This window comes from Triticum urartu, chromosome 3A (genome assembly GCF_056163025.1).
Source record: "Triticum urartu cultivar PI428250 chromosome 3A, HENAU_Tu73, whole genome shotgun sequence".
NCBI classification, from domain to species: domain Eukaryota; kingdom Viridiplantae; phylum Streptophyta; class Magnoliopsida; order Poales; family Poaceae; genus Triticum; species Triticum urartu.
Window position 1 is genome coordinate 736,629,489 of NC_141875.1, and position 19,652 is coordinate 736,649,140.

Below are 19,652 nucleotides of genomic sequence, written 5' to 3' on the forward strand. Positions count from 1 at the left end.
TTATAGAAAAACATGGCAAGGTCTACAACATCAAATGTGTGTATTACGAAAGTATATTGCATACAGAATGCATTGCAACTAATTTGGGTTCTAGATATTTATATATTTTTCTACAAACTTGGTCAAACATAAATAGTTATGAATTAGGAAAGACCAATAACAATAAGTTCAATTAATTTGAAACGGAAAGAATGATTTTTCTAATATAGCGTAGATCGACAAGATATTTTTTTTAGAGGATCGGGCTATCATACAACAACCCTACGTATGCTCCAAAGCAAACATATAGTAAATCCAAAGGAAAGAAAAAGAGAGAAGGTGAAAAAGACGGTCAACCAATTAGCCACACATTATATGGGTGATTTCTAATGATGACTCAAAATGACATGACAATACTATATAGTCATGAGCTAGTTATGTTATTAGCAATGATTTTATGGTCATGGATGCCACGACCTAAGGATGGAGGACGTGTAACGACATGAAGATTATGAGTACCACCAATGGGGAAGCTAGACAAAAAGTGAGATGGGGTCATGTCTACGACAGTGGGGTCATCTTCAATAAATGGATAACAATTAGTACTAAATTAATGAAGGATTACCTAATTTCACTGGGGGCAATTGACCCCAATGCTTACATGGGAGCTTCGTCCCTATAAGTACAATACCCATCTCAAATCTGGTTAAAAGATCTAACATGGAAAACCATTTGTAGGATAGAAATGACAAGCGTTTAATTGAGAAATATTAGTTAGGAAGTATGGAATGCCTTATACAGAAGTATAGTACACACTTTCCAAAAATCTTATATAATACACACATAGTGTAGAGCACACCCCTGCCACAAAAATGTAGCATACTCCACCAGATGAATCAGGCTCGGGGACAAAAAGGAAGTTGACACCAACAAAATGTAGTGGAGAGAAGATTCACTACAACAAACCCATTAATAGGGAACTAGTTCGAAGATGTCGCCGCAACAGAGACATTAGTAATAAAGGATTTCTACTTGGAACATCCATTTGACATTATTAATATTTTTAAGTCTTGAAATCAGTAGGGCATAACTTCACAAAAGAATACATGTACTGTCGGACAATCCATTTCATCCATATCATCAATAAATAGCATTTCCCCACTTTGATAAAAAAACTTACATACAAATAATTAACTAGAAGAACTAATGCTTCCCCACATAGTAAGTTAACTACACTTCCAGCCAGTATTGAACACCAATGAGCATGAGTCATAAGAACCAATGTAGTAGAGGGAGTGTCATTATTCTAGGCGGGGCTCAAATGAGTGTGGCGCACACCCAAGATGAAGAGAAGAGAGCCGACAATACATGAAGGTTTAACATCATCGATCATATATTCACACCGTCTAAGAAATATAGAGATGACTATCTCGAAAGCTTGCAATCAAATAAATAACTTTGAGTACATAGGATGAGTGATAAGGGGTTGTTTAGGCTTCATGCGTTGGCTCGTTGAGTTCTTGATTATAAATGATCCTGCATGCACTGGCTCACTAAGACATGATTTCCAATACACACTGATTTGTGGGGAAAATGTAAAGAGACTAAGGGCACGTATAATGATGCAATCTTAGGAGTGACACATAGGATAAATGATGATGGGGAGGAAAGAGAAAGTAGAAAAAAGGCTTTGCCTTCTCTTAATTAAGAGATGATCTCTTAACAATAAATCTCTCACCACTAGAAATGTCTAGTTACTAGAGATATGGTAGAGGGAGTGACATTATTCTAGATGGGACTCAAATGAGTGTGGTGGTTGCTACTTGTGAGCTGCATTGGGATTTTCCTGAAGAGGAGAGGATGATGCAACAGTACAGTAGAGAAAAGTATTTCCCTTTGTTGTGAAACCAAGGTTATCAATCCAATAGGAGAACCAAGCAACACTATGTAAACATCACCTACACAAATACAACAAATACTTGCAACCCAATGTGAACAATGGGTTGTCAGTCTCTTGACGGTTACAAGCAAGATTTAACGATATAGTTTTTGATAGATAGATCGAACAAAAATATAAAAGAAAATAAATAAAAGAAAATTTCAGCAAGGTATTTTTGGTTTTAATAGATGATAGAAAATAGACCCAGGGGCCATACTTTTCACTAAAGGCTTCTCTCATAAAAATAACATACGATGGGTAGACAAATTACTGTTGGACAATTGACAGAAAAGCAAATAATTATGACGATTTCTAAGGCAATTATCATGTATATAGGCATCACGTCTGAGACAAGTGACCGGAAGGATTCTGCATCTACTACTATTACTCCACACATTGACCAGATTGGGGGTAAAGACTGGGGAAGGTGAAGAAGAAAAAGAGCTAGACAACACCATGAAGGAAAATTTAAGAAGATGTGGCAGATTGGTTGACAAACAGGATGCCAAAATTGAAGAACTAGCTAAACAGAGAGCTGGAGATAAAGACAACTATGCTAAGAATTCCGATTTAGTAGTCCATAACTCATCCTTACTCTTTATGGCAGATAAAATTGGTATTGAACTGGGGTGTTCCATTAGCATGATTAACCAAATTTGGAAATCATTGCTAAAATGGAGCAGCATAGAAAAGATTTCTTCCAAACTCACATCATCCAGAAAAATGACCCTCCAGAAACAATAGAGATGAATCTCATTGATACTGGTGATGTGAGTATTAGAGAATTATGTTCTGATGATGACCACTCATATGCTAAGTTGGAAATGGATTATTATTCTCATCTTAAGAACATTTTTACCAGTGGTAAAAAAGGCAGTAATGGCTCACCTGGTATCACCTATGTGAAGCCTGTTGTTTCTATTAGGGGAACAAAAAAATAGTGAAAAGAAGAAAGAAATGATAGGGATGGTTTGGAATGTGAGGGGGTTAGCTCATGATATCAAGAGGAACTTTATCAAGGAGACTATCTATAATAAGAAAATATATTTTATAGGACTTCGGAAAATATTAAGAATGATTTTACTAGAAATGAACTTCATAATTTGTGTGGAGGAAGTTTTTTAGTTGGAAGTGGGCTCAACCAAGAGGAGGAGCTTGGGGATTTTAGTGGGCATCAATAATGATAATTTTGACATTCTCAATGTTGAGAATGGTGTTTAATTTGTTAGAACTTTACTCTTTGATAAAAAAAGGTAAATTTGATTGGAACCTCATCATTGTGTCTGGAGATGCACAGAATTCAGGCAAAGCTACTTATTTAGCAAAAATGTGTAGGGTTTCCCAAGATAATGCTGTTGTCCCATGTGTGATGGGAGGGGATTTTAATATCATTAGAAAAGGCTCTGAAAAGAACAAACCCATTGGAAATGACCACTGGAGTTTTGTTTTCAATGCCATTATTGAGAAGGCAGGATTAAGAGACTTGCCTTTGAATGGGGGGGGGGTTCACTTGGGCCAATAACTAGGATAATCCCACTTATGAGAAACTTGATAGAATTTTAATATGCACGGATTGGGAAGAACATTACCCTTTGGCTCAAGTATATGCTCTAGAAAGGGAACTATCTGACCATACACCTCTGATCCTAGATATGGGTAGTAGAAATAATTTTACTCCAATTTTCAGATTTGAAAATTCATGGATATTGGGGGAAGGGTTCAGAGACTTTTCTCATTAAATTTGGTCCGTAGTCTACTCTGGTAATACCATTGAACAGTAGCGGATGAGGATGATGACTTTTAGGCAAAAGGTGAGAGGATGGATGTTGAACTCTGATGCCTGGTATTGAAAATGGAAAAAAGAAATTTTAATTAACTAGAGAATATTGATAAGAATACTGAAAATTTTGGGCTATCTGCTCAAGACAGAAATGAACAGAAGGAGCTTAGGGCCCAATTATATAGATTGCTTAAACAAGAGGAACTAAAGTGGCTACAGAGATATAAAGATAGGTATATGGGCACTGCAATACTAAATATTATCATGCTAAGGCAAATGGCGGAAAAGTAGAATTTTCTCGCTTCATCAATATGAAGGGGTGATTGAGGGGGAGGAGTGTCTAATCAACTACATCACTGACTTCTATAAAAATCTTTTTGGCCAAGATGATCCTTCCAGAATTAATTTGAATATTCAAAATGCACCTAGAATTACGAGAGAACAAGATGGCTTGTTGATAAAACCCTTTTCAATGGAGGAATTGTATTATGTGGTATTTAGTATGGAAAACAATAAAAGTCAGGTCCCGATAGGTTGCCTGTAGATTCTTATCATCATTTTTGGGATTTAGTTAAGTGGGACCTCATGAAATTATTGAATGACTTTCATGCTGGGAAATTTGATGTCTCAAGACTCAATTATGGTATCATCACATTAGTGCCAAAAGTTTCTGATGCTAAACAAATTCAAAAATTCAGACCAATATGCCTCCTTAATGTTAGCTTTAAGATAATTACAAAAGTGTTGATGAATAGGCTAAGAAAAGTTATTAAACCTGTAATTTCCCCCACTCAAACTGCCTTTATTAAAGGGAGATATATCATGGAAGGAGTTGTTTTGCTGCATGAGGCTTTAAACACTATTCATCATAAAAAAACAGAGTGCAATTTTATTTAAAGTGGATTTTGAGAAAGCTTGTGATAAAATAAAATGGCCATTTGTCTACAAAATGTTGCAACTAAAGCAATTTCCTGATAAATGGTGTGATCTGGTAATGCACACTATGATTGGGGACATGTTGGGATTAAATTAATTGGCAGGTCCTTATTTTAAAACTCACAAAGGATTGAGGTAGGGGGATATTATGTCCCCTTTTTTATTTGATCTAGCGGCTGATGCTCTAGCCATTATTTTAGACGAAGCCAAGCTTAATGGATATGTCAAAGGAGTGATGCCTGAGTTTGGGAATAATGGTGTGAACATGCTCCAATATGCTGATGAAACCATTTTCCTGATTAAGGATGATGAGGAAAGTGCTAGAAACTTAAATTTCATCCCGACTACGTTTTAGCAATCTGGATTGACAATAAACTTTCACAAAAGTGAAGAGTTTCTGTTTGGTGAGGCCAGGGAAAATGGTGACATATACCAGGAAATTTTTACCTATAAAAAGATAAGAGGTCCCTTTGAAATATCTTGGTTTATATATCTCTGATGAGAGACTAGGGAACAAGTTTTGGAAGGTGGTCACTAAAAAAATTGAAAAAATATGTGCCTGTTTGCAGGGTAGGCTGTTGAATATGGCAGGGAGAGTGACTTTTGTCCAGTCTTGTCTCTCCAATATACCAATTTATATGATGTCTTTCTACCCTTTACCAGTAGGTGTCAGAAAAAAGCCGATCTTTTAGAGCCACATTGGTATGGCAGGAAAATGAAGAAAAAAAGAAATACTACCTGGTTAACTGGAAAACCTGTTGCCTTCCTAAAAGTTTGGGAGGTTTGGGGATCTTAAATCTAGAGCTAATGAATAAAGCTCTTTTGGTTAAATGGTTTTGGAAACTAGAAATCGAGGAAGGAATTTGGATAGATATACTTCTTAATAAATATGTAAAAGGAAAATGCATCTCTGGAATTAAGACAAAACATGGAGATTCCCAGTTTTTGGGGGAGCCTTATGCAAATAAAAGACTTGTTTTATAAACATGTAAAGAAATAATTAGGTGGTGGAAGAAACACTAGATTTTGGGAGGACTGGTGGGTGGGAACCAAACCCTTGAAAGAGACACATCCCAGTTTATACAATATTAGCTTTGACCTTGGTATCTCTGTGGCAAAAGCAATTGACATGGGGTGGAATAATTTCACTTTTAGAAGATCTCTAAATGATGATAAAAATCTACTTTGGTCTAGTCTTAAAATGAGATGTGAAGAAGTTAGGATGTATGGGGGAAAAGATAAACCCCAATGGATGCTGACAGCTGACAGAAAATTTTCCGTCAAATCATTATATCTCTTACTTATCAAAACCAATGTGGGGTCTCCTCATAAGTTTCTCTGGAAAATTAAATTCCAGCAAAAATTAAAATGTTTCACTGGCTGATTGTGAGAAGAAGCATTCTAACTAAAGACAACCTAATTATAAAAGGTTGGAAAGGGATATAGGGTTGCATCTATTTTGGACAAGATGAGAATATTGACCATCTGTTTTCTCTTGTTCTGCTGCCAGGTTGTTATGAAGTTTTTTGAAATGCTCATTTGATTTAAGATCGACCCCTGGGGGGGGGGTTAGATGAATGTCTCAATGTTTGGCTAAAAACATTTTTCGGAAACCAGAAAAAAACTAATTCTAGTTGGGGTTTCTTCCTTGTTTTGGTCCATATGAAAATGCAGGAATGATATTATATTTCGAGCAAAACAGATTAATGATCCAATGAATCTTGTGAAACTAATTTGCAATTGGACTGTGGATTGGTCTATTTTGCAGAAAAAATCCAGACCGCAATCTTCTGATGTTGGGGGCAAAGCTAGTCGAGCAGGTGGCAAGTGAGGTGCACAGTGCGTCGCAAGGATGGAGACCGGGGGTTCTTAGACTGGGATGCTGAAGCTGGATTACTCATTCCGCCCCCTGGTGGTACTTTTGTTGGTTTTGGTTTGTAGTATAAGCATGGTCGAGCTTGGGGCTGCGTCCCCCTTTCCCGCCTTATGTGGCGAGTATGTTCCACTACACCACAACACGGATGCAATGGCATGTAATCTGCCGGGAGAAGACCCTTAAGAGAGCAGAAAAACTGCCGGGACAGAGTTTCTCCCGGCAGATAGAACTGCCACAAGAATGGCTGCCGGGAATCATGTTTCACTGCCCTTTAGTACTTCTCCCAACAGCTATAAGGTTCCCGGCAGAAGATTTGCCCTTATTCCAGTATTTCTCCCGGCAGTTAATTGCCCCGAATCGAGTGTTGTGGTGTAGTGTTCCCGCTAGAAATAATCCCGTAGTCTTATCTAGTAGTAGTTGTAAAACTGCAGTAAACCTATGATGATGTCGAATGCTGGTTCTCCGTGGTTGAGTTTCGTTAATGAAATCAGAGGGAGACCTCCTCTTTTCATAAAAAAGCCATTTCTTAACAAATGGCTCGTTTTTGGGGTGACTGTGGTGATGTGCGTAAATATCACCTTGCTAATCTGGGGATTTTGTCCGAGAAAAAGGAGTTTGGAGGGCTTGGTATCCCTAATCTTAAGGAACTCAGTTTATCTTTCCTTGCTTACTTGATTAAGAGATCATTCCAATCTTCTGATAAGGACTGGGTTGTCCTGCTAAATCATAAGTATAAAAGTTATAAACCTAATCTGCCTTGGTCCAAGCAGAATGTGGGGTCCTCCTTCTGGAAGGGACTCACCTGGTATGTGCAGCTATTGGGCCTTTCTATAAATGGGTGTTGGGTGGTGGAACTAGAATTACTTTTGGGCATGACATTTGGGCTGGAGATTATACCGTGAAAACTTAGTTTTGGGATATTTTTTACATTTGTCAATAGCAAAACTGCACTGTGTCTCAGGTTTGGGATGGGCATGAACTTAAACTCTCCTTCAGGCGGAGATGTGTTCATGCCACTGAACAAAATAGCATGCTATAGCGCCGCTAATAGCACGCTATAGCATGTAGAGAATTGTCTCGTTAAATTGATCAGTGTAAAATGTCTCGCTAATAGCATATTTTTAGGGACAGTGCTATTTTGTATAGCGTGCTATTTGTTTTCCTTGCTGATGCCAGTTTCTTGGACAGATGGCAACAATTCTTGTCCTTATTGCTTTCTTTTATTCCTTCTGATGAACCTCGTAAACCTGTTTGGATGTTAGAAGCTTCTGGTTCATATTCCACTAAATCATTTTTATAAGCTGATTAAACTTGGGGGAGTTTCTACTCCTTGTTGGAAATGGTTATGGAATTCTTTTTTATAAGCTGATTAAGTTTGTAATGATATGTTATTTCAGGGCCTGCTTTGGAAAGATGTAAAGCTTTTGCTGGGGCGAATAAGCAGGCAGCTACACCAATGGAAGATCCTATGCACCGACTCGCAGCCCATTCTCATGCAAAAATGCCTGCTACTGCTGGATCGGCGAAGAGGCGAGATATTGAGGATTGCTTGGGTCTGAGCCTGTGTGGGGATGAAGATGCGGATGGCTTTTTCCTCGTGCTGGAGTCGGCAGGAAGAAATGCTTCTCTAGCTAGATCATTGCATTCACTTTGTTTTCATCTGTAGGCTTGAGACTTCCAGTGGATGTGGTTTAAAAACTTGTGTCCTTTTCTGGCCCTGCTACTTTGGCTGAGACTCGAGAGGTAGGAAAAATATGGTTTGGTTATGATGCCTCGTTTTTATCAATAAAATGGGGCTGGGAAAAAGCTCTTTTCATCAAAAACATATTGTTTTCTTTAAACCTGGTCAAAGTTTACAAATGTTGACACAAGACAAAGCTAATATGCAAAGTAAATAAAAATGGAGGAAGTATGTATCTTGTATCGTATATTTTCTCTATGAATTTGATCAAACTTTACAGAGTTTAATTCAAAAAGAAACTATATCTAGACAGTAATATATTTGGAAACGGGCTGAATATGATAGTTACATTGCTAGCTGGGAGATTTCTGCAGGCACGCATGTCTGACTTTCAGCGCCAGAATGAAGGCAGCATAACTGTGTACGTACGTACCTCATGCATCTATATGTTGAAAGCAAAGCTCCAAGCATGCAGCTCTCTGCGCGTGCGGTCGGAGTCGATCGGACAGGCCACGCCATATACCTGTTGCCTAAGCATTGGTTGCAGGGTACAACGTCGTACCAACGTCGTCGTCGCCGTCTGCCGCCCACATAGTCTTGCCGGCGTCTGGAGGCGCCTGCCGGCAGCAGAGCCTTGTCCGATGCATCCACGACCACGGCCAGCCAGAGACTAGCCAGGAGGAGATCGACACGTACGTACGCATGCACAATCTCCGGCTGGCTGGTATAGTATCTCTCACTGTGAGTCTCACAGGAGATTGATTATTAGTGCACTCACTCATGCAGCCGCAAAATTTTGTGTTTTTGACCCTTTTCTGAAATCTATTGGAGATCAAACCCTAGTTTATTTTTTTTAAGATCTGACCATTTTGCGATAGGGCATGCAACCCTACCGTCAGGGGCCTCAGCGGTAGGCTGTTAGAACCTACCGTCATGGACCTTGACGGTAGCAAAAGGGTCAGGTCTCGAAATTTTATCAGACTAAGATCAGATCTCGAATAGATATCAGAAAAGAGTCAAAACACGACATTTAGCCTCGTGCAGCTGCGTCTGCGTGCATGCGGAATCATTCAATGTAGCTCCCTGATCTGCCCTGTTCGCCGTTGCATGCATTTGCGTTGCATCTACCGATGGCTAGCTAGCTAGCTGAGCGTTGAAACGACCTGTCATGCCCAGGTCCGGCCGGGCACGACCTGGAAGGTGATGGTTGATGAGAAGGACGGCCAGCTGAGCAGGTGGCAACTCAGGCGAGAGCTCATCACTGGCTCAGCCTCCGCGTGATGACTGCATACCTCCTCCAATTATTTGGCTCGGCCGGCCTGCCAATTACATGCCTACGTACCTGTACGCCCGCTGGATGGATGCATATGCATGCATCTGGCGCTCGCGCGCGGGCTGCTGTACGCGTACGACCACGTCGACCATTTCACTCATCCGGCATGCATCAGATGAATCTCTCAGCGTTTTTAAGAAAATGAGCTGGTTTTGCCAAAATGCTAAATGGAGGAGGAGCGCCATGGAGCTCTTTCTTTTGAAAATTTTGAAAAACACATTTTTAAGTTCTAAAAATTTCTGAAAAAATACACACAGGTTTAGACGGATGTATACTACATATGTATGAAATTTGAACATGTGGTATAAGTTACGGTCAGAGCTATAGAAAAAAAGACAAATTCATGATTTTGAAAATGATGAACAGTACATGCACCGCTCACTATTTAAAATGCACGAATTTGTCTTTTTGTGTACCTCTGACCATATTGTATTTCATCGTCAAACTTCACACATGTAAAACAACGCATCCATATGAACACGTATTATTTCTTTTAAGATTTTTTTAAAACTTCAAAATGTGATTATTATTATTATTATTCATAAAAAACGAGCTCCATGGAACTTGTCCAGCAAAATGCGCTACTCCTAGCTTTAAATGCAAAAATACTAGAATAACCATAAGTTTTGGGAACAGTTCGGTCCATGCCACTCCCAAAGTTGCATATTTTTGTTGCTCAAACTTTTGAATTTTGGTGTGTGTCACTAACGCTTGTGAAGAAATTAGGTTCGTGCCAGTCAGCGCCATCTTCGTGAGTTGTCGTCAGTTTGCCGTCATCTTTGGGATGCTTGGTTCCATATGGGACCCAACACTTCGCCACGTCAACCGGGGAAGATGCATTTGATCGTAGTTTTTTCACTGAGAAGAGTTAGATTGTAGTCGTTAAACATTTTCTCCTCTATGGGACCCACAACTTGTCATGTCAACCGTAATGCTGCATCAAGAGGGCTTCATTATCCTCATCGCTATTATCACCTCGTCGCTATCCATTTGTAACACAATAGTTGGAGCGGATTCAATATTGTATTGCTTGTGTGGGATCATCATGTTTATCATAATTCATTTCATCTCATTTGCACCCTTGATGTGCGAGTAATTTCCCTAGTTCTCGGGGATATGGAGAAACTCTAGTATATAGTAAATCATTTGGTATTAGGATTTAATATCCTCTTTGTATGTTTATTGTTATGTTATAATCTTCTTGATGTTGGGTGAAGTCCGGCATCCAACATATGTCAATTTTTGATGGAAGGTTATTACGGTTGGCGAACCGGCTGGTTGCGGATGTAGGTTAGTAACATGGCCTATCTCCCATCGTCCCGAATCATTGCAATAGGGGATAAATGGAGACCGCTTATAGACTTCGTCCATGGGGACCTTTTTCCCCTTAACCACTGTTTGGTAAGCAGAGTGGGGAAGAACAGTGGTGGCGTATGTGATATGGGGTGCCGTGTGTTGCTACTTTTTGAGCTTGTGTTGGTTTTGCCATTGAAGAGGAAAGGGTGATGCAGCAAAGTAGAGATAAGTATTTTCCTCAGTTAAGAACCAATGTATCAATCCAGTAGGAGGAACACACAAGTCTCCAATGATAGCACCTGCACAAACAAACAAATACTTGCACCCAATGCGATAAAGGGGTTGTCAGTCAATCCGTTCACGGTTACTTGCAAGGATGAGATCTGGTGGAGATGGGTATAAAAGATAAATAAAACTGCAAAATAAAGTAAAGGTAAATAAATTGCAGCAAGGTAGTTTTGGGTTTTTGGTTGTATAGATCTGAAAATAATATGATAAAAATAGACCCGGGGCCATAGTTTTCACTAGAGGCTTCTCTCTTGAAAGAACGCATATGGCGGGTAAACAAATTACTGTTGAGCAATTGATAGAAAAGCGCAAAGTTATGGCAATATCTAAGGCAATGGTCATGAATACAGGGGCGGGCCCACGTTGGCCCAGCAGGTAGCCCAGGACACCGGGTAAAAAAACATCTTACCTTATATGTATAGAGCCCACGTAGAAGTGGACACCCCTAAATTTTCTAAAGGGACACCCCGTACAAACCAAAAGGCTACAGCTAGCCAACTAGGGCCCAGGCGGCCCAGCCGAGAGGCAGCGCGTGACACCCTGCAAAAGGCCCAGTACATACATCAATCGATCAATGGATCGATACATCGATACCTAGGTGCCTTCGCCTGCCGCCTCACATGTTCATCTACTCGCCGCTGCGCTTAGTGCCCCTGTACCCGCCCTCGCAGTTGCCGCCTATCGCCAGATCGCCCCAATTCGTCAAATCATTGAAGAAACAAATAATAGGTATCTTGCAGTGTGTGTCCGCCTCTATTGCAATTTCCAAATTATGTTCTAATCCTTGCTTTGTTTCTCTAACCCTAGGAAATTAGGGCTGCTGGATAAGACTAGAAATTTTGTTTGCATTGGCTATTGGACTATTTGGCTATTGTAGTGGTCATTGGAGAATAATATTGCAATACTCTAGGAGACCAGGACGGCTGGAAGCATTTGCAACATGTCAAGTAAGTTTTATTTTACAGTCGTGCAATTGCAATTCATGTTATGTATGTACACATGATTCATAGTTTTTTCCTTTTGTGAAATTTTTTGAACTACTTGTATGCTCGGCGGCTTTGAGCCCAAATGAATCATTTCGTGATTTCAACTTAGAACATTTGATGAGTCTAGCTAAACTTTACCCAAAAGATTTTGATGATGGAGAACTCAAGGACCTTAGACATCACCTTCATCTTTACATTGATGATGTCCGAGCAGATGGCCGCATCTCTCGTTTAAGTAATATTTGTGAGCTCTCTCAAAAAATGATGGAAACAGGGAAACATATTGTATATCCCTTGATCTATCGACTTTTGAAGCTAGCACTAGTATTGCATATTGCCACTGCTTCCGTTGAGAGATCTTTTTCAGCTATGGGAATTGTGAAGACATATTTGTGCAATCGTCTTGATGACGACACCTTGGAGTACAAAATTATTTGTTATGTGGAGAAGAGCAAAATGAGAAAGTTTACTGATGATGTAGTAATGCTTCGAGGGCATGAAAACACGTGGGAAACCATTTTAGAAAGGTAATGGTTTTAACTTACTTATTACATAATTGTAATTAATATGTATACCTAGTTGAGAAGTGGTTTCGTTTCATTTGATTTGTAGGCAATGCTGCATTTTCTTGTCATCAGTTATACATTATTCACAAATTGGACACTTTGATTCTCCTTTACCGTTCAATTTCCTACAATCAATTAATATTTGAGGTCAACTCTTTATTTTGGACCTTTGCTAATCATATTCACGGTCATATCGTATTTTAGGTATATTATATTTCTAAGTGTGTTGATTTTATCTATATTATGAGTTGATATCCACATATATGTGATATACATGGGACCCCGGGTCATTTTTGTCCTGGGTCCGCCCCTGCATGAATATAGGCATCACGTCCGTGACAGGTAGACCAACTCATGCCCGCATCTACTACTATTACTCCACACATCGACCGTTAGCCAACATGCATCAAGTGTATTAAGTTAACAAGAACGGAGTAACGATTGAAGCAAGATGACATTATGTAGAGGGATAGATCCAATCAATATGAAATAAACCCCATCTTTTTATCCTTAATGGCAACAATACAAATACGTGCCTCGCTACCCCTTCTGTCAATGGGTGAGGACACCGCAAGATTGAACCCATTACAAAGCACTTCTCCGATTGCAAGAAAAATCACTCTAGTTGGCCAAACCAAATCAATAGATCGGGGAGAAATACAAAGCTATGTTAATTATGCATAGAAGAGTTCAGAGAAGACTCAAATAATATTCATAGATAATTTAATCATAAATCCACAATTCATCGGATCTCAAAAAACGCACCGCAAAAGAAGATTACATCGAATAAATCTCGAAGAACATCGAGGAGAACATTGTATTGAAGATCAAAGAGAGAGAGAAGAAGTCATCTAGCTACTAGTTATGGACCCATACGTCTGTGGTAAACAACTCACACATGATCAGAAGGGCAGCAAGGTTGATGTAGAATCCCTCCGTGATCGACTCCCCCTTTGGCAGAGTACCAAAAAGGCCCCAAGATAGGATCTCACGAGGAAAGAGACTTGCAGTGATGGAAAAGTATTTTTGGTGCGCCCCATGGTATGCGGGGAATATCTCAAGGTGAGAAATGGCAATGAATGGTACCGAAGAGGCTAGCAATGGAGGAAGGTTGAGAGTGCGTATAATCCATGGAGTCAACATTAGTTATAAAGAACTCGCATACTTATTGCAAAAGTTTATTAGCCCTCGAAACAAAGTACTAATATGCATGCTCCTAGGGGGATATATTGGTAGGAAAAGACCATCGCTCGTCCCCGACTGCCACTCATAAGGAAGAACATAAAAAATAAATCATGCTCCAACTTCATCGCATAACGAGAGACCATACATGCATGCTTCGGGAATCACAAACCTTAACACAAATATTTTTACTAATCCACATTTACTCTCTAGCATGACTCTAATATCACAATCTTTATATCTCAAAACAAATGCAAGGAATCAAACTTCTCATATATTCAATGATCTTCATGAAAGTTTTTATTATACCCCTCTTGAATACCCATCATATTAGGACTAAATTCATAACTAAGCAAATTGCCATACTATTTATAGGACTCGGAATAATACAAGTGAAGTATGAGAGTTCATCAATTTCTTCAAAACAAAACCACCGCCGTGCTCTAAAAAGATATAAGTGAAGCACGAGAGTAACTACCTAGCTCAAAAGATATAAGTGAAGCACATAGAGTATTCTAATAAATTCACGATTAATGTGTGTCCCTCTCAAAAGGTGTGTACAACAAGGATGATTGTGGCAAACTAAAAAGAAGACTCATATAATACAAGACGCTCCAAGCAAAACACATATCATGTGGTGAATAAAAATATATCCTCAAGTAATTTACCGATGGATTGAAGACAAAAGAGGGGATGCCATCTGGGGCATCCCCAAGCTTAGATGCTTGGTTATCCTTGAATATTACCTTGGGGTGCCTTGGGCATCCCCAAGCTTAAGCTCTTGCCACTCCTTATTCCGTAGTCCATTGAAACTTCACCCAAAACTTGAAAACTTCACAACACAAAACTCAACAGAAAACTCGTGAGATTCGTTAGTGAAATAAAGCAAATAACTACTTTTAGGTACTGTTGTAAACTAATTCCAATTTTATACTCCCTCCGTCCGGAAATACTTGTCATCAAAATGGATAGAAGGGGATGTATCTAGACGTATTTTAGTTCTAGATACATCTCTTTCTATCCATTTTGATGACAAGTATTTTCAGACGGAGGGAGTATTTGTGTTATATCTACTGTATTCTAACTTCTCCACAGTTCATAACCCTCGATACCTCCCATAGATTCATCAAAAAAAGCAAGCAACACAATGAAAACAGAATCTATCAAGAAAAGGACAGTCTGTAGTAATCTGGACTTTAGCCAAACTTCTGTAACTCCAACAATTTTGAAAATTAGCACAACGTAGGCAATTTGTATATCAATCTTGTGTAAAAAAATTCCAAAATTTATCACGCTCTAGTGAATTTTAACAATTCTGCTACTGGACGCAAAAGTTTCTGTTTTTCAGCAAAATCAAATCAAATATCACCCAAATCATCCCAAAGGTCTTACTTGGCACATACACTAATTGAAACACTAAAACACAATCATAACCGAAGAATAAGTGCATATTTGTTGAAAAACAGAAGAAAAAACATAAAAACATAAAATAAAATTGGGTTGCCTCCCAACAAGCGCTGTTGTTTTACGCCCCTAGCTAGGCATAATACATAGATCTAGGTATTGTCATCGTTGGTATTTGATCCACAAGTGGCCCTCATAATAGATTCACATGGCAACTTAATTTTCTATCTTGGAAAGTGTTCCATGCCCTTCCTTAATGGAAATTGAAATCTAATGTTTCCTTCTTTCATATCAATAATTGCACCATTCGTTCTAAGGAAAGGCCTACCAAGAATAATAGGGCATGTAGGATTGCAATCTATATCAAACACAATGAAATCTACGGGCACATAATTCATATTTGCAACAATAAGAGCATCATTAATTCTTCCCATAGGTTTCTTACTAGTGGAATATGCTAAGTGCAAATTTAAAGAACAATCGTCAAGTTTATGGAAACCTAGCATATCACATAAAGTTTTTGGAATAGTGTAGCACCCAAATCACACAAAGCATTGCACTCATAATCTTTAATATTAATTATAATAGTAGGTTCCCATTCATCATAAATCTTCCTAGGTATTGAAACTTCCAACTCAAGTTTTTCTTCAAAAGATTTCATCATAGCTTGAACGATATGGTTAGTAACATCCTTATTTTGATTATGAGCATGAGGTGAATTAAGCATGGGTTGCAACAAGGAAATAGAATCAATCAAAGAGCAATTATCATAATTAAAGTCCTTGAAATCCAAAAGAGTGGGCTCATCACTAGTTAAAGTTTTGACCACGCCAATCCTACTTTTATCAATTTTTTCATTTGGATCTTCACCCTCCAAATTATTGGGATGACTTCTAGATAAAGTTGACTCATCTCCAGTCCCATCTTTATCAAGTTTTATATTATAAAACAAATATTCAATAGGAGTCACCCCAATCACTTTAAGATCTTCATCATGATTATCGTGAAAACTAGAAGAACATTCTTTTCGAACCATTATCTCCTAGCATGCATCCTAGTGGTTCTATCCTTACTTTCATTAATGGAAATTTGGATAGCTTCTAGAGAATCATTAATATCAAGCTTGGGTGGCATAATTCTAATCTTAAAAGAATCAGTCTCATGAGAAATTCTATCAACGTTCCTAGCTAAATCCTCAATCTTGAGCAAATTTTCTTCTACCAAAGCATTGAAAATCTTTTGGGAGTTTATAAAATCTTTAATATTATTCTCAAGATCATAGGGTATCTCATTATAATTTTTGTAAGAATTATTGTAGGAATTACCATAATTATCAAAGTAATTACTAGGTAACGGCCTAGGGTTGAAATTTCCTCTATGCACGTTATTACCGAAATTGTTCCTGCCAACAAAATTCACGTCCATAGATTCATTATTGTTCTCAATCAAAGTAGACAAAGGCATATCATTAGGATCAATAGGAGCATTCTTTCTAGCAATCAATTTCGTAAGTTCATCCATCTTTCTACTAAAATTATTAATTTCTTCAATAGAATGCACTTTTTTAATTGCAGAAGATCTTTCGGTATGCCATAGTATTATCTAGGAGTTTAGTAGCTTCTCCTAATGTGATTTCCATAAAAGTACCACCTGCGACAGAATCTAAAAGATTTCTAGATGCAAAATTCAATCCAGCATAAAAAATTTGTATGATCATCCATAAACTTAAACCATGAGCAGGGCAATTTCTTATCATTAATTTCATCCTCTCCCAAGATTGTGCAACATGTTCATGATCTAGTTGCTTAAAATTCATTATATCGTTCCTAAGGGAGATGATCTTAGCGGGAGGAAAATACTTGGAAATAAAAGCATCCTTACACTTATTCCATGAATCAATACTATTTTAGGCAAGGACGAAAACCGAGTTTTAGCACGATCTTGTAGTGAGAACGGAAATAGTTTCAATTTAACAATATCATTATCCACATCTTTTTTCTTTTGAATATCCCACAATTCAACGAAAGCATTTAGATGGGATGCAACATCTTCATTAGGACTACCAGATAATTGTTCTTTCATATAAGATTCAACAAAGCGGCATTAATTTCATAAGATTCCGCACTAGGGCGGGAGCAATTGGAGTATTAATAAAATCATTGTTATTAGTGTTGGAAAAGTCACACAACTTAGTATTTTCCTGAGACATCGTGGAAAATCAACCATTCTAGCACACAAGAAAACAAAAAGCAAACGAAAAGAAGAACAGAAAGAAGGCGAATAAAAAGGAAAATATTTTTATGTTTCTCTAAAAGCGTTTTAGAAGTGGGGGCGGGGGAGGAAAACGAGAGGCAAATGGTGAATAATGTAAATGCAAGAGATGTGAGTTTATGATAGGTACTTGGTAGACTTGATGTAGAACCTCCACGGCAACAGCGCCAAAAATTCTTCCTCCTACTTCTTGAGCTTGCGTTGGTTTTTCCCTTGAAGAGGAAAGGGTTATGCAGCAAAGTACAGATAAGTATTTCCCTCAGTTAAGAACCAAGGTATCAATCCAGTAGGAGGAACACACAAGTCTCCAATGATAGCACCTGCACAAAAAAACAAATACTTGCATCCAACGCGATAAAGGGGTTGTCAATCCCTTCACGGTTACTTGCAAGGATGAGATATGAAAACAAAGCTCAAGCGGAGATGGGCTACGGTTTGCTCTCGCTCGTCAAACAAAACACACACACACACACAATGCGCTCACCGTGGTACTAGGATGTCTCGACATCGGCTACTTAAGTAAGGGCTATGCTAACTTTCGAACAGTCAGAAGTTAGCGACAGATCCGAACAATCGATAGAGTATTATATGCATATGCATCGAGTGTACGCAGCCGTTCTCCTGGTTTCTTACAAGTAAACTCCATCTTTTTAGCACATATATGCATGCATTCAATAAAAGAGAAAACTGATGATGACAGTCTAGATCCATTTTAATTTCGAAATTCAAAATATTTTGTAGCTCAAACCTTCGCCCCAATTGAAAAACAGTTTTCATATAAAAGATCATCGCGAGGAGATCTTCGAAACTAGATTCCCTGTTGATATGTTCCGACGACTTTTTCTTCGTGTCAAAAGTTATCAAACCCCGGCTATGTAAGTTACCACGTCTATGATTCATAAGTTACCATCTTGTTTATGTAGAAATTACCTAGTACATTGTGAAGACAATTTCTGTATTTTGGAGCTGTCAAATTGAGTAAAGCTTTGGCATTGTCAAAGCTTCAGTAAAGAAACAATCAACACTAGTTTTCACACTGCAAAGCTTTGGTAAACAAAAATATTAATATCACTTGTTTGGAGCTGTCAAATTAAGTAAACCTTTGGCACTGTCAAAGCTTTTGGCACTATTTTGGCACTGTCAAAGCTTTGGCAAAAAAAAACTTAACACTAGTTTGGAGCTGTCAGATTAAGTAAACCTTTGGCACTATTTCAACACTATTAAAGCCTTGGCAAAAAAATTAACACTAGTTTGGAGCTATCAAATTAAGTAAACCTTTTGCAGTGTCAAAGCTTTTGGTTTCACAGGACCAATTGAATTCACAATAGCCATAGCACAATAGCAATTCATAGGCTTTAACCCTAAACACTGGTCAATTGAGTAAATATAGTTTCACAGGGCGTCTTTAACCAAACACAAAATCGCCTCGACCATGACTTAACCCTAAAAACAAAATCGCCACGGCATAAGCTTTAAACCTAAACCAAGCACAAAATAGCCACGACATGACCTCACCTTCTCGGGTTTGTAGCTGAGGCAGAGCTCGTCACCGTCTTCTGCCTCGTTGTCACTGAAATCCTAGTGTGGAAATCAAATGAGGATGCACTACTAGGGAAAAGCCTAGCAGCAGCGCGGGTTTTAGGCCTATCAGTAGCATGGGATGATGCGCTACTGGTACGGCGCTACAGCTAAAGGTTAGCAGTAGAGTGGGTTAACTCACGCTACTGCTATATCGACTTAGTAGTAGCGTTTTCTCCGAACAGCGCTACTGGTAATTACTAGTAGCGCTTATCCCTACACGCACTACTACTATTATTTCGTATTTTATTTCTTTTTTATTTCCTGTTTTATTCATACACCTTTATACAAGTTTTCATACAACAACAATTTAGAGATTGTTTTTACATCGTAATGAGTTATTACATCAATGGGTGAAAGAACCGTGGACTAGTTTCAAGTGGATGGACATCCACTTGAAACTAATCCGTGGTTCTTTCACCCAATGATATAATAAATATCATCTTCATCATCATCATCATCATATCATTAACAACGTATCATCATAATACATCATTGTCATATAACACCTCCTCATGATCATCGGTTTCATCAATGAGACATCACATAGCAAGTTG

The 19,652-nt window shown here is 38.5% G+C and overlaps 1 pseudogene; it reads left to right on the plus strand.

The window, feature by feature from the left end:
• LOC147982462 (uncharacterized) overlaps window positions 1–8,176 on the plus strand; it is a 31,768-nt pseudogene extending 23,592 nt beyond the window's left edge.
• Window positions 8,177–19,652: the final 11,476 nt, after the last annotated feature.